Here is a 14,501-nt window from a genome sequence, read left to right as displayed (position 1 = left end):
CAGCTGTCCCTGCTGGCTGTAATCATTCCTACTAATGAGCCAGGCATACAGGTACCTTGGCTGAGCAGAAAAGGTAGATAGCATTTGCAGGAAATCAGGTGTTAATTAAGAAAAAGAATTGGTTTCTTGTATGCTGGAGCCACAACCAGAATGTTTCCATCACTGTTGCAGCCTTTGAAAGTGCTGTTCAGATTATTGCAGAGAAACCACACCGCATTTGCTTCAAGAGCTGGAAGCAGGAACTTTAATCCGTTGTGGTTATGTTTCTATGTGCAGTTGCTCCGGGGGAAATGGCAAGTCACGTTAGTACTGTATCCTCACCCGGTTCTCATCCCCTGGCCTTGGCTACGTGCCATTGGGATGCTCTTAGCACCCCTGGGCACTTGCATTGACTCCGCTGGAGTCGTCCGGGGCTCTGGGCGTGCAGAGGAGGGCCACAGTCCCCCTTCGTGCAAGGGGTCTGCATGCGCTCTGCACCAACACAGAGGGCAGAAGGGGTCTCCATCCATCGCATCATACTGCATTAGTGTAGTCTCAAACAGAACAGCTAAAAACCTGCTGATGTATTCAATATCTTATGAATTACAGTCTTTTTCTTTGAGAAAAGGAAAAAAAAAAACCCATTTAATTCAGTCCCTAAATGTCTGCATGCATCACCTTGCACAGGCATCAAATTCTGTTCTCCTCTGAAATTTAAGTGAGATTTGCTGCGGTTCAAAGTTGTGGTGGGATGACTCATTCGTCTGCAAAATGCATGGTGGTGTTTTTGCCTGGTAGTGTCAGTACAGCGATGCAGTTGAACAGGATACATGACAGAGCAGGAGGCAGGATCTGTTGCTCGTACTTCAAGATGTAAATCAGTCAAAGAGAACTTCAGGTAAGAAAGAAATCTCCTCTCTGTGTATTTAATGCCTAGCTATAAATTCATGGAGGACTCTCCCTTTCGCAGAGCAGTATTGACTAATGTGCCGTTTCCTCTACACAAGCGTGCATATATCAGTTTGTTCCGCCCGTGGTAAACATGCTCAGAATCTTTACCCCAGGTGAGGCCTCCCTTCTCCTAACGTTTTTTTTTCCATGTACAGATACATTTTTTGAAGATTTCAGAGGATGATGTTGCTGTTCACCCCATTTTGTCATGAAACAGCATCCTGTAGGATCCAAAGTTTCATGAGATTATTTCATTTAAATATATATATGTGTGTGTATATTTATGTATGCGTGTATTGTGGAGTCTTCTCTCGTCACAGGCCATTAACATGGTAAACACCATGAGAAGGACTGTGTAGTTAGAGCTGAGTTCAGGTCACTTGCTTCATTTCCTAGGTAGTACAGCTGCACACTTAAACCTGTCCTGCTCATCTTTTAAGCTTTGAAGGAATATTATTTTAGGCTCTGTGTAAACATATGCAAAAGCTTGCTGGCCTCTTAAAAGGAACTGTTGTTTTAAGAAGGTGAGAAGCCTTGGAAGGCTCTAATTACAGCAGCACAAATCATCAGTGGTTGTATACTAAACTGTATTAAAATGTATTTGGTGTTGGTTCACTTTCAAAGCAAGATAACAACCCTACGGGAAAATGGCTTTTTAAATCAATTAATTTAAAATGGATATGTCTCCAGTGTAAGCCTCCTTCCAATGCAGTCTGGTTAGGAAGAAATTCATCCCTCTTGCTTCCAAACTCTCAGTAAGAAGAGTAAAGGCCAAATATCAGCCATTGATAATTCCCTGCTGTTGCTCCTGCAGGTAGCTTGTAAAGAGGCTAGAAAAACTATTTAATTTCAGTGTCCTGTAACAGCTTTATAATAAGCTATCTGCTTCTTTAATCATTTACTGTTTTAATTTTATGTTGTTCAGGGTAAAAAGATAAAAAATAAAAATCCTTCAGGCATATTTCCCATTGCATTTAGTATTTAGTTCTGTTAAAGCTGTGGGGACAGGACAGGAGCAAGTTGATGCAATACAAAAAAAAATCCTTGCTGAACTTGGTCTTTGTGGCCTGGGGCAGTATCTCCAGAGGGGGTGACTCTGCGCAGCCGCTGTTCCTGTGCTCCTGGCAGGCCTGCGGAGGATTAGACCAGATGCTAAGGTAAGACGGCTCTGATTTTCCCCCCCACCCCTCTGCCTCCATGTACAGTGCTGAAAATGAGGAGAAATAGGTCCTCTGACCAAGCAAGAGCTTCACAATTTAGTATCCCCTGATACTGAGGTGCCTGGTGTCCACCAAGCAAACACCACTTTGAAGCTTGGACTATTAATGTGCGATTAATTTATCCACAGCTCCAGAGCAGCAACAAATGCAGACCGAAGTGAGTTAAACATTTTGGTGACATGCATGCCACTAAAAATAACTTCCTACAGCATGGAAATACCTACAGCAGAAGCAAAACAGTGGCATAAGCTATCATTATAAGACTCTGGAAAGGGTCTTTATAATTATGTAGCTGTAGCTTGGTAAGGTGTAGTGATGCTACTTCGGGTTGCTCAGGGTGACAGTAAGAAATGGAATGACATTATGCTAGTGCTTAATGTGCTGGGGCTTTTTCTTGGACCTCTTCCACCGTAGCACTCGCCCGGTTTGACTGTGAGGGGAGCTAATGAGTGTCACCCGGAGGTGTTGTGGTTGCTGCTGAAAGTCTCAGTCCCTTCTGGGATGCAGCAGGGTTTCGGAGTGCTGCTGTGATTGTCATGCTGCTTATCCATAAACCGCTGCTCCATGATGGGGTGTTTATCCACAGGGTAGTAAAGCTGTAAGGAGAACGTTACAATGGAATGAATTGCTGCTCAGTTCATTAGTGTTATAATGTTCAAAACTATTAAGAGGAGGATTCAGCACTGACTGCAGAATTTAGTTATCAGCATGTCAGTTCATTTGCAAATGCCTCTTACATCTCTTACGAGTTGCTTTTGTCCGGCTGCTTCCTGCATATCCAGCTTGAACACCCAGCAATAAAAGCAAAACTCGGTGAATTAGCAGCATGCTCTGGGAACTCACCTCTTCGACTTGTTCGTGTAAAGGGGTCTTCTGAAGGCATGCGGACGGGGGGAAAGGCCAAAGTACCTATGGGAGGATACTGAATGCCTGTTACTAAAGTTGAGAAAATCATTGCTGGTGAGCCACGCAAGACGTTTCCTTTTGTAAACTTGGGACACTCAAAGATTGATTATTTGCAACCATGCAGTAAGGGCTTTTTCATCTGTATCCGGTTACGACATTCAATGACAGCTTAGCTCTACAGTTGCTAGGACTTCTGAGCTTGTAAAGCTAAGCGGATGCTCATGTACTTGAAGGATTTCCCTGCATTGGAGACTACCCAAGCGTATCTGACCATTGAATTGCAGGTGGGAAGGGGGCCGGGTTTCGTTCGTGGTTGGGTTAGGAAGCACAGAGGTGTGTGTTACCGAGTCATGGAGCTGCTGAGTATTGCAGTGTGACGCTTGAAGAGGAACGCGGCATTATGAAAAGATGGTGAGATTAGGTATTTAAGACTTTCGACCAACCAGGCCTGGTCTCTGAGATTTCTTTGGAAACGTGGTGTTTGTCTGTGACATTTATGGCTCAAAGGAGCAATTGGAGCGTGGCTGAGCTGAGACGATTTGGGTATGGTATCTCCCTGTGGCGTCCGCCTCTGCCCTACGCTGCTCGTGCCTGCGTTGGCCGGAGCTGGGGAGCATGACCGCGGGGCGCAGACCCGGCTGCCACGGCTCCGTCGGGTTTGTCGGCGTTCACGTCCTTCCTGCTGCTCAGCATTTCTAGCACCGGTACTCAGTAGGGTATCGCAGGCTGCGGAAATCCGAGTAAGAGTCCAGCGAAACCTGTGCAAAGGTTCCTGCTGGCTGCAGGAAGCTCTGCACCGTGCTGTTCGTACCCTGCCGTTTTATTTCTTTTTGTCCTTTTCACTTTTGTTTTGCTGCTTCCGTGTTTAATGCCCAGTTAATGTGGGCATGGTCAGAACCTGGAGCCCAAATGCTTTAATAAACCTGAGACTCGAGGGTGTGTTTTTGTTACAGAGGAAAAACCCCCGTGCTTACTGTCTTCTGGAGTAACTTTTCTGGGCTTTGAGCAATTGGAGAGAGATTTCTCGTGGCAGGCACAAAAATGAGCCTTTTTCGTCCAGAGGAGATGGCTGCTCAGCTGGGCCGCAGGCAGGCAGGCGCTCATCGCCCCGGGTCTGCTTGAGGCACGACGGCGAAGGGCTGCTGAGCCGCCGGCCTGTGAGGCTCCTTATCGGGCTGCTACTCCAAAATCCCTCTCCTTTCCCGGCCGTCCCCTCCTGCTTGTGCACCCCGACTGCCTTCTCTGTGGTGAAAAACACCGTGTTTTGTCAGGTTTTGGAGTTCTTTTTTAAATTGGTTACCAATTTAGTGGAGATATTTAGAAAGAGTCGCTACCTTGTGAGCACAGCCCCATTACTGCAGCCTCATCTGGGACTAAAGCGCGTAGCAGCTGCAAGCCGAGGGTCAGTATATTAAAGCAGAAAGCCGTAATGCATTCAGGCTCTAGGCTATGTTAGTTTCCATATAAATGCAGAGAATTACTTTAGACTGTGCACCTTTCAAGTGTGTGAAACATTAATGGTAAAGTAATTTTTATGTTGCTTATTTTGTTTTGATTTGGTTATTTAATGAATGGAATTCTGTCTGGTATTCTTGCCTTTTTGTCTTGTTACACCAGTGTCAGAACAGGGGTAATTTTAATTGGTATTAACAGCTCTCAATAGTGTTTACACAGGTCCTTGTATTTAAGGGCTGCTAGGCTGAATGTTGGGAATGTGAATTCCTAAAATCATCAGAGGTGTTTAAAATGGCCTGTATTGAAACTAACATTAAACTACAGTTCAGTCTGTTGTTTTAATGTATAAAGTAATCCTAGCCGCCAACCTGACTTTATTTCTAGCAATGTTTATGATAGAGATAATGGTAAGTTTTGCTTAAATTTGTGGTTTTCTTTTAAACAATTCTTATATTTGGGCATGTATTATTCATGAGGACAGGGTGACATCCTAGAAGATGGTGTATGTACCATATCCTACTGCGGTGTGGATGCTTCAGGCTCAGCATTTGCGTTTGCTTACTGGTGTTGTTTTATTCAGCAGCATCGATGTCGCCTCTTGGAGCCTGGCTGTCCCCAGCGAGGGTAGCTGGGACCCGCCGGCAGGGTTAGGGCTGGTGGCAGCTGAGAGAGGCGGAGGGTGCACGGAAGGCCAGGGCCTGTGCACGAGTCGCTGTGTGCGTTGCAAGGCCCTCGTGTGCTGGGGGCCCTTTCCCGGGCCGCGCGCGGGGCCCCTCCGTGAGCAGTGCCGCCGGAGCAGAGCGGGACTTGGAGCGCCGCAGTGTAGATGCAGCCATGCCAAGACTTCGTCGTAAGCAGGGCTTGATTTTTTTTGCAGTGGTGTCTGTTGTGCGAACTGCGCGTGACGAGGAGCATCAGCGACTGCACAGCTGAAACGTGCGCTTAGAGAGCAGCGGGTGGTAAGTGGCAGGAGGCGTGCAGGAGGGTGTCCCTGTCACCCTGAGCGTTATCTCCGGCGCAGAGCCTGCCTCCCCGGAGCGGCCCTGTCGGCAGCACCGCACCGGGCTGTTAAAGCAGTTCTCAGCTTTAACAGATGACTTCCCGCTAACGCTTCTTATCTCGTATTAGCCGCTTTTATTATCCTGTAAGCGTTTCTCCTCTGTAACAGGAGCAAGCTGCCTTTCCCTAGATAATGCTGATGTGGGTAATGCATGTGTGGGTGGGAGGCGCCCGGGCTCCGAGCGATGCTTTCCTCACTGGTGGGATGAAGGACGAGGTTTTGTTGGGATGCCGCCTTGTGTTTTATTCACTGTGCAGAAGGGCTGTCAAAAAGCAGGATTTCTAGCTAATGGAAACTTTTCAAAAAAATAAGCAAAGCATCACCCTTCCCCCAGTCGCCAGAGCATCACGACTTCCCGGAAATGTTCATTTTGAGAATATCAGCCAACAGTTTCCAAAACAAAATATGCTCCCAGACCTTCCCAGCCATGAAACTGAGCTTCTTGTCAGCTTCTTTGCCACTACTTTTCAAACTTACTTTTAGTTTCATAGGTCATGGTTCAATTTCTATTATGTAATCCAAAATGGTGATACCAACAGCATAATATCATTTTTTCTTATCACTAAAATTCATTCCCCACTGCCTTTTTCCCAGGAGATACTGCTGCTGCTATGAGCACTAAGTACGTAGAACAGCTGTAGGATTCAGACATGACTCATGGTGTGTTAACTTACTGATACAGTAAACCTGAAAGTGAAGGATGGGAAGATAATAGTTTGCTTTTTTTTAATATGATTTTTCCCAATTGGTTGAGGTGAAATAATGCAAATACTACAAAATTACAGTTATAGTAAAGCTAACTGACTTTTTAATCAGAAACCTGGCTGTGTCAAGGGAAACTAAGCTTTTCTTTCTAACAGAAATAGTTTTTTAGTAAGAGAGTCTTACCATCACCTTTTCTCTGTTTCCCTCTCCCCTAATATTTATTATTTAATTTTGTATAATTGGGAAATCTGTAAGAGTGTAACAACTTTAATTGTTTCTAATTTAAACAAATTCAGCTTGTATTGGAAAAAGCTTTTTCTTTTGTGAGATTAAAAAAACATATTTCTTTTTGTAGAAGAGAATGTGAAAGCATTTCAATTTCTTGTAAAGAATACCCAGGGAGACGTGGAATGGTGAAAAGCGTACACTGAATTTCCAATGAAAGTCAAGGTAGCATGGGTACTTACTTTTACTGCTGCAACACTGTCACAGATAATGAAATCCTGACTCTAAGCAAGGGCGGTAGTTTACTTTCCAGAGTTCAGATTATCTTGTAAAAGGTTACTACAAATGTAAAAACATCTTGCAGCGTGCTCAGTCCTCTGCTCATTACTTGCATGTGCTTTTTGTAGTAACTGGCAGCTTGTCGGGATTTTTTTCTGGGGAGGTTTTTAGTGTGTGTGTGTGTGTGTGTGTGTGTGTGTGTGTGTGTTTGTGTGTTTTCACTCTATGGGTCAAGGGCCAGAGTTCAAGTTCAGTGGCTTCGCTTTCATCATTTCCAACTCCAGAAGGCCCACTGAAAGTGGGTATGAGAATAATTAGACTATTCAGGGCTATTCAGAGGGCAGGATAAGTCACACTAGAGAGACTGTTTCCTCCATACCATTTTCTACCCTATCAAGTATCAGCATCCTTCTTTTAATCTGCTTGTTAGGAGAGACAGGCATGTTTTATCTGGCTCCGCTTTACTCCCCTAGCTCACCTTTCCTGATGCTTTCTTGAATCACTACTTGCGTTGCAAATAGCAGGATTGCCTGTACGGAAGAGCAGCCCTTCGCAGGAGTGGAAGCCAAGTGTTTGGACTCTTTGGAAGTGCGTCTCTGGCATTTTATGTACTTTGGCCTCTGGTCTGAAGTTCAGCATGTTCTATTTCTAAATTGAATTTCCAGCTAAAAAATAAATGCTTCTGAGTGACTGGTCATCCTTGAAAGTTTATATGCTTTTAGAGTTAAAGATGTGAATGATTAATGCTTCTGCTCTACTTGACTGTGAATCATCATATGATGCCCTGATTTTTCTTCTTAAATCTCTGTGGTGTAGCAAATAAGGTGTTTAGAGGAAGGAGAAAGGGTAGAATATGACCTTCCTATTAGTTCCCCTGCAGATGGAATAATATTCCCCCAAGGACACGCTGCTGTGTGTGTTTGCACCTACCTTTTGAAGTGTGACGAAGTACAGACTTACCTCCTGCAGGCTTCTGTAAATAAGTCCAAAAAAAAGTCTTGAAGGCGAAGCAGCAGACCAAGCTGTCAGGTAGAAGGCTTAATATCATTCTAATTTAAAGTCAGTATTATTTTCTCTCAAATTATATAAAAATGTTTGGGCATCTATATGCAAAAATTGGATATTCCAGTGAGAAACACCATTTGGCCTTGGAGGCCTGTGCTGTTTAAAGAGCTGCTGAAGCTCTGTCCCGTCGCCTCTTCGTGGTGCCACAGCGAGGACCCTTTCTGGCTGCAGCCCGCAGACCTGTTCTGCTCTGGCCATCGTTGGGGCCTGCGTTTCCTGAAGTCATGATCAAAAAATGCAGGAAGTGAATAGCAAGTCCCACAGTCAGTTCAGAGGAGCTTTGTCTTGACAGCCAATGTTGTCTGTCCTGTTTGCATCAAAATCGGTTCAAATTAATGATTTCAAAACAACAGGGTGTGACTCATCTGACTAAATGCAGGTATCTAGGCATCAGACTAAATGCATTTCCCCAAACAGATGCCCACGTTGAGCTGTGATTCATCTCTTCCGTTCGCACTTCACCACTCGTGTGGCGGAAAGCACCACAGCCTCCTCTGCCTGCTGGCAGTGCGTTTTTGCTCGCTGATCCCTTCATGCAGGTATCTGGAGAGGCACTGTGGCTCCCAGCAGGGCGAGGTGCTCTGTGGGCTGGAAGAGTCCTGCTTGCGTCCCCGCCGCTCTCGCGAGCCCAGGGCTGCCCCTTCCCCAGGCCCTGCAGGCGGAGCAGCCCCCGGCTACGCCAGCCTGTGAGCCCCACGTCGCCTGGCAGGCCCTTGCCCGCAGCTGGGCAGGGGCAGGCGGGGACGTCTGCGTGTCTGCGCCGCCTTGGATCCTGACGTTGATCAGGCAAGTCGTACCGAAGGCATCACCCGAGAGGGCTGCGTGAGGAGCAGGACGCTTCCCCTGCAGCAGCATTTTTCCTGTGGCGGCATCTGGGTGCCTGCTGTCCCACGTGTAAAGCTGAAACCCTGCTGTTGGCTCAAATCGCAGCAAACAGGAGGACCCGGAAGGTGCCACAGGGCTGTGGCGCGTTGGAGCTGGGATGAGGGACTGCAGGTTGTCTGCCCGGGTCCCTCTGGGAGGGCAGGTGCTGCGCGCTTGCCTTGCATGCGTCACGCTGAACAGAGCGCAGTAGCCTAGAAGGTATGGAATTAGTAGCCCTCGTGGCACTAATAAATTTTGCTTGCCATATTTCTTCAGTGATAGGGCAAGGAAGATTTGCCATTTGTCGTCTTCATCTGGTAGGGGAAGAAGTGTTTCATCTGATGCTGTTTTTGTCATAAATACTGAGATGGAGCAGGAGAGCACATCTTAATTAAAAAAAACATCATTTTGGACAGTCTTTTCCAAGATTAATCCATTCTTTGCTGAAATTTCTGGAATGAAGCTTTCACACAGAGAAACATTAAAAATAATCTGTGAACTGGTGGTTGCCTGCGAAAGAATTAGGTAGTAGCTTTCAGGGGCGTGAAATTATTCTGTTTTGCTCTGTTAACTTGGTTTTGACTTTGCTGTGATGCAATGTTACAATGTTTTTAATGTGCACGCAGTGGACGATTTCTCTTACAGGTATTCTGTGTAGACTTTGCAGAATAACAGATCATGAAAGACCAGAACGCCGTCTCCCAGTAGGCGTATGAGGACCATGTTTTATCTCTCTGACATACTGTGATTGTGGTGTGCTGTTCATTGCCACACTCTTCACGGAGAATGTGAAGTGCTGTGCATAATTTTTACGCATTGTCTTTATAAGAGTGTAACACAATACAAAGTGTTTGTAACTCTGCACCTTGTTTCTTACTTTCTATACCTTATTTTGCAAATATTTCATATCCTGATGGGCTCTTTCTCTTTTTGTAATGGAGTGTATTTCTTATAAATAGACTTCAGTGCATTACAAGAAAGAGAAAATTCTGATTTTACAGGACACTGCCTAAGGAATAAATTAGATTAATATGAGTAATTTCAAAATTCATTTATGCACTTACAGTGAAATGTTTTATGGACAGCCTAGGTAGTAAATTATTGATTGGTTAATCAAATTCTTTGGGTGCGCAGTTACTGACTAACTGATAAATCACTGTTCATTCAATAACAGATATTCTGAAAATGCATTGGCAAGGGTAACAAGCTGCCCCAGCATTGCTTGCTTTTCCTAACAAACTGAGGAATTCTTGGAACAGGTTTTCTTAGTGAATTTTGTCCTCTTCCAGTCTGCATGCGTTTCCTCCTCTTTCCCTCTTTTTTTTTTTTTTTTTTTTTTTTTTTTTTGGTAGATTAGTCCTAGCATATGTAAATGTATCTACCTTTATTTAGAGGTGTTTTATATGAATTCAGTCTTCAGCTTTTTTTTTTTCAGGGTACACAAGCTGTTTCAAAAGGACAGGCATAGCCATTTATCACTAATATATTGCTTTATTTGAAGCTGTTACATGACACTGTACACTTACCTTATTAAACTTGGTGCATTTTTCTCATGGCATTTTCCTCGTGTGATAAAGCCCCACATATATTTCTGCTGAAGAGACAGGATCACGTTTTCACAATTCCATGTTCTTAGCATGCATGAAGTATAGAGGTTTGGCAGTTGTTTTCCTATTTCTTAATTCAGACTTCTTTTCTTTTTCTTTGCCCGAGATGTTGGTTTGGTCCATGTGAGCTCCTGATGACTTAGCCAAAGCAGCTGGTTTTGAAGCTCTTGATCTCTTCTTGTGTTAATGAAAGGTGCACATATTCTCTTGTCTGGACTTTCTGAGGCTTGAAAACAGAGATAACAGTTCAGAAGATCACTAATACCTGTGACTGCGACCGCTGTGACTGCACGGGTGATCTGTCATTATTCAGAAGGCATCTCCAGGGCAATTTTTTTTATTAGAGTGTAAGGAAGAAATAAAAGCGTGAACTCAAAGTAGCCAGGCCAAGTTGTGTTCGTAGCGTAGTCCCAACAGTACATGGTGCTTCTCCTCCAAGGATATGAGTCAGCAACTGGGAAATCTAACATGCCAGAGTAAATCATCCAGAGCTTATTAAAACTTAAAAAGTGGTAGTTAAACATTTATATGGCCTAAACATTTATACAGCGCAGTGAAACCATTGCCCTATGAAAGATGCCACTAGACCAACAGTAATGGCAATAGCAGTGAACCATTAAACTGGTAGCTGAAATGGCCAATATGCCGCTGATTGCAAGCTGTGCTGCTTATTGCTGAGTTATGGCATGTGGCACTCTGTGCCTTTTTTCTTAAACTTAATAAATTCATGGCCAGTGCATAAAATCACGAAGTCTTTAGCGTTAAAGAACAAAAGTGAGAAACACACAGAAGTTAATAACCATGAATTAGACCAATATCACAAAGTTAAAATGTTGGTTTGAAATCTTCTGTGTTAAGAAACTAGTTGTACAAATTTCAGCTGATGCAATGGACATTCTGGGAAGAAAATAAGGCAGGTTCACTGTTGCTTTAGGTTTTGCATGATTATATTTTATGACTACCAAAGCATTAACTATTCAAATTTCTTCTGTGCCTTGAAGATAAACTATCTTACAGCTATCTGCATCTTGCTACATGCAAGATGGGAAGCTGTGTAATGTCACCTTTTGTAAAACAGAGCAGCCCAATAATGTGCAACTGGGGAGCCAAGAGCCCCCAGAAGAGGAGGCTGGCCAAACTAAGGGCAAAACGAGGGCATGCAGCCAGGTGCAGCGCGCATTTCTATAGCTGGGATCATCTGGGAATACAGTCTCATGCTGGTTTGGGGACTAATTGCACAGAGTAATTACTGAATCCTCATCCCGCACAATGACTGCTTTATAAATAATTCCCTGATTTAAAAGCAGATTGCACATACGCTTCCTTGAACAACTGTGCAGAGCAAATAATTCTCTGAAATGGTCACTATTTCGGTCATGTGCTGCCAGAAGAAGGTTGCTGAGTTTTGTTCAGCGTTAGCTGTTTGACAGCAGCGCTAAGCTGGCAGCAGACGGGGAGCGGAGCTGGCTCCACGTGCCCGCGCTGGGAGCACCCGCTCGCCTCCCTGCAAGGAGCCTCAGGTGAAGGCCCTGATTTTTTTTCATTTCAAAACAGAAATTGCAGAGTGACTTTCAGTGGTAAAATGCTGATGCGAGGAAACCTAAAGGTTGCTGCTAGATGAAGGGAGGAGGCTGGGTTTCCAATAGATGAAAAAGGAGCTAAAGGTACATATGTGTGGCTCCATTAAAAACCTTGCCTCAGGCTTTTTTTCCCCTGCTTCAGAAATTTGAATGGATAAGGCAATCTTGCTATAAAGGGGACTACAGAGGTAACCATATACATGTGACTGACTGAGAATTTAAAATAGTGAATGTCCAATGGTTGTGTAAATGACAGCCCACAAATTGGGTTTTGCTAAATATGTTAATCTGATAGATGAAGCAGCCCGACAGTGTTGTTAAAACCAGCAGTGGAGCTTTTGTACAGTTCAGTCAATCTCTCTTCTTGCCTCAGCTCCCTATGTCAATTGAAGAATATGTTTTAATAGAAATCCAGTGTATGTCTCTGAAGTGCAGGAGGTATTTGTATTTCTTAGGGTAACAAATGTACTTTCCTCTTTGAAAGTATATGTAAGCTGAATTTTTTTATTCTTCTTAGGAAATGGGAAAGCCTATTGTAATAGCTGAAGTAACAGAAGTGGTGGTAAGGCAGTTGCAAGTGAATCAAACATTAACCACATCTGATTAGCTAAGGCAGAGGGGTGTCTTAGGATGACGGCTTGCAAGCCTCAAATACGTATCTGTGTGTATATGTGGCCTGAAATGGGAGTGAGTTGTAGGAAACAGGTAAAACAATAATACTTATAACCCCCCCGCCACATGCACAATTTACAACTACACAGGGTAAAACAGTTATCAAGACTATTTCTGAAAGCCAGGAGCTCCTGTATGTGAAATGATATGTGCTAGTAAATGCTTTTTGTTTTCTTTCAGGATCCATTTGTGAGAAAAAGAAAAAGATCTTTTTCAACCTACAGGCTGGAGCTAGGCATTTTTGCTGCTGTGGCTAGTGGTGCCTGTGTGAAGCTGCATAGGTGAAAGGAGTACATGGTCTAGTTTTGGTTCTGAGCTTGCATTTTAAATGAAAAAAATGCATTCTTTCTACTTAACTTAATTCTTATACTTCTCAGTAATATAACTCTGCCAGTGCAGTTAACTTTGTGATACTGGATTGCAGTGACAGCTCAACATTGTCCTGCTGAAGGCTTACGGAGGCCATAAGTAGCCTATACTCAGGCTATACCTGGGTGTTGTCATCAAACGGGTATTCGGTAGCTTGAGGTTTGTTCAGCAGTCAGCCAGTGTTGAAGGCCGTCAGCTCTGTTGCAATGTATTTGCGTGACTTGTCTTTTGGGTAGGTGATGTGGTTTCCTTTGGTCAATCTGCTGCTGGTCTGTGAGGTGCTTCCCAGCACTATTTCTTCCAGCTAGAAGTTTGGGAGAAGGAAGCAAGTGAGATGATGGGTTTCCATGAAGTTTTGACACACTTTTTTTTTTTTTTTTTTTTTTTTTTTTTTGTTAGTGGTAAGTATGAATCAGGTGGCGTAGGGTTCAAGTCTATTTTTACATGCAGTGTTAGATTGCTCTCACAACACATCGCTGTTCACCTTGGAGTTTTCACACAACACACAATTTCCATACGCTTACTCATTGGTATGCTGATTTTCCATTTATATTCAAAAAGTTTTTACAATGGTCTAACCACAAAAGAACAGAAGCTTTTCTCCAACTCAGAACGCAGCCCAATTTTTTTAGTCTCTAACTTACTTTACATCTACTGTACCTAAAAATACTTTAGAAATGGGAAGGCTGGATTTATTAAGGGAAGCGCGTTGATCTGACCATAGCAAGCGCCTGGGAGAAGTGATGGCAAATTCCATCCCCAGACAGAGCAATGTCATTTACTGTAGGGTATGTTCTTCAACAATCAATCAGTTTTTTTACTTTTTAGTAAATTTATGTTGCTCCAAATTGAATTGGAAAACTGCCTGGCATGAAAATAATTCTTCTAAGTAAATTTCTGCCTAGATCCCTGCAATAATATCAATGCGGATTTCATGAATATGTTTCATTAAGAGGATTTTCATTAGGAACGAGTATCAAAATTTGTTAATATGTCAGACGCTGAGGACACTCATAATTGCATCCACAGTATTTCTGGATAGATCTTTTTTTTTTCTTATTCTTTCTCTCTCTCTCTCTATGCCTACGTTAATAAACACTTCTAAACTGGCTTTTGGGTTGTAGTCTGGCACTTTTTGTATATTACAAAAACACAATTACATTTTCTTCTTGTTTGTTCAGTCCTTTAATCTTTGCTTGCCTTACTTTTTAGTATATTATCCTTTTGCATTTTTTTCAATAAAGAAGTGGTGAAGACAGGTCTAATCACAGATGGTATCTAGGTATAGGACCCTGGCCAGACCGATGGGCTCTCCTGTGTTTTTACTGTGGCACGCAGCAGTTTTGAGCCATGTTGCCTCTCAATTTTTCACCGCCGTTGCTGACAGTCACCTGGCTGTAGCATGGTCATAACACCCAGCCTGAGCTTGCAGTATCTGCTGCTGCACCAGCTTGTGAGCCATCTCCAAACCTCACAAAAAAGCAGGTGCCATAAGTGAATGTGCGCAGACCCTCACATTAGGACTGCCAAATTGCAGAAAAGGCAACTTTTGAGGAAGGCATCA

General features: G+C 43.6%; 1 long non-coding RNA gene across 2 annotated transcripts; it reads right to left on the bottom strand.

Annotated features, from left to right (window-relative positions):
- Positions 1–216: 216 nt before the first annotated feature.
- LOC135328697 (uncharacterized) lies at positions 217–10,781 on the bottom strand. 2 transcript variants are annotated; one of them, XR_010389674.1, is made up of 3 exons: positions 10,236–10,781; positions 7,741–9,219; positions 217–2,060 (listed from the first exon to the last, which is right to left on the bottom strand). It is a non-coding gene; the product is annotated as an uncharacterized LOC135328697 (long non-coding RNA). The 2 variants fall into 2 exon arrangements; XR_010389673.1 differs by lacking the exon at positions 217–2,060 and adding an exon at positions 2,071–2,746.
- Between the last annotated feature and the right edge of the window lie 3,720 nt (positions 10,782–14,501).

This window comes from Dromaius novaehollandiae, chromosome 6 (assembly GCF_036370855.1).
Source record: "Dromaius novaehollandiae isolate bDroNov1 chromosome 6, bDroNov1.hap1, whole genome shotgun sequence".
Classification (NCBI taxonomy): domain Eukaryota; kingdom Metazoa; phylum Chordata; class Aves; order Casuariiformes; family Dromaiidae; genus Dromaius; species Dromaius novaehollandiae.
Note: the sequence above shows the minus strand (reverse complement) of the source record. Positions and strands in the feature narration are given on the sequence as shown.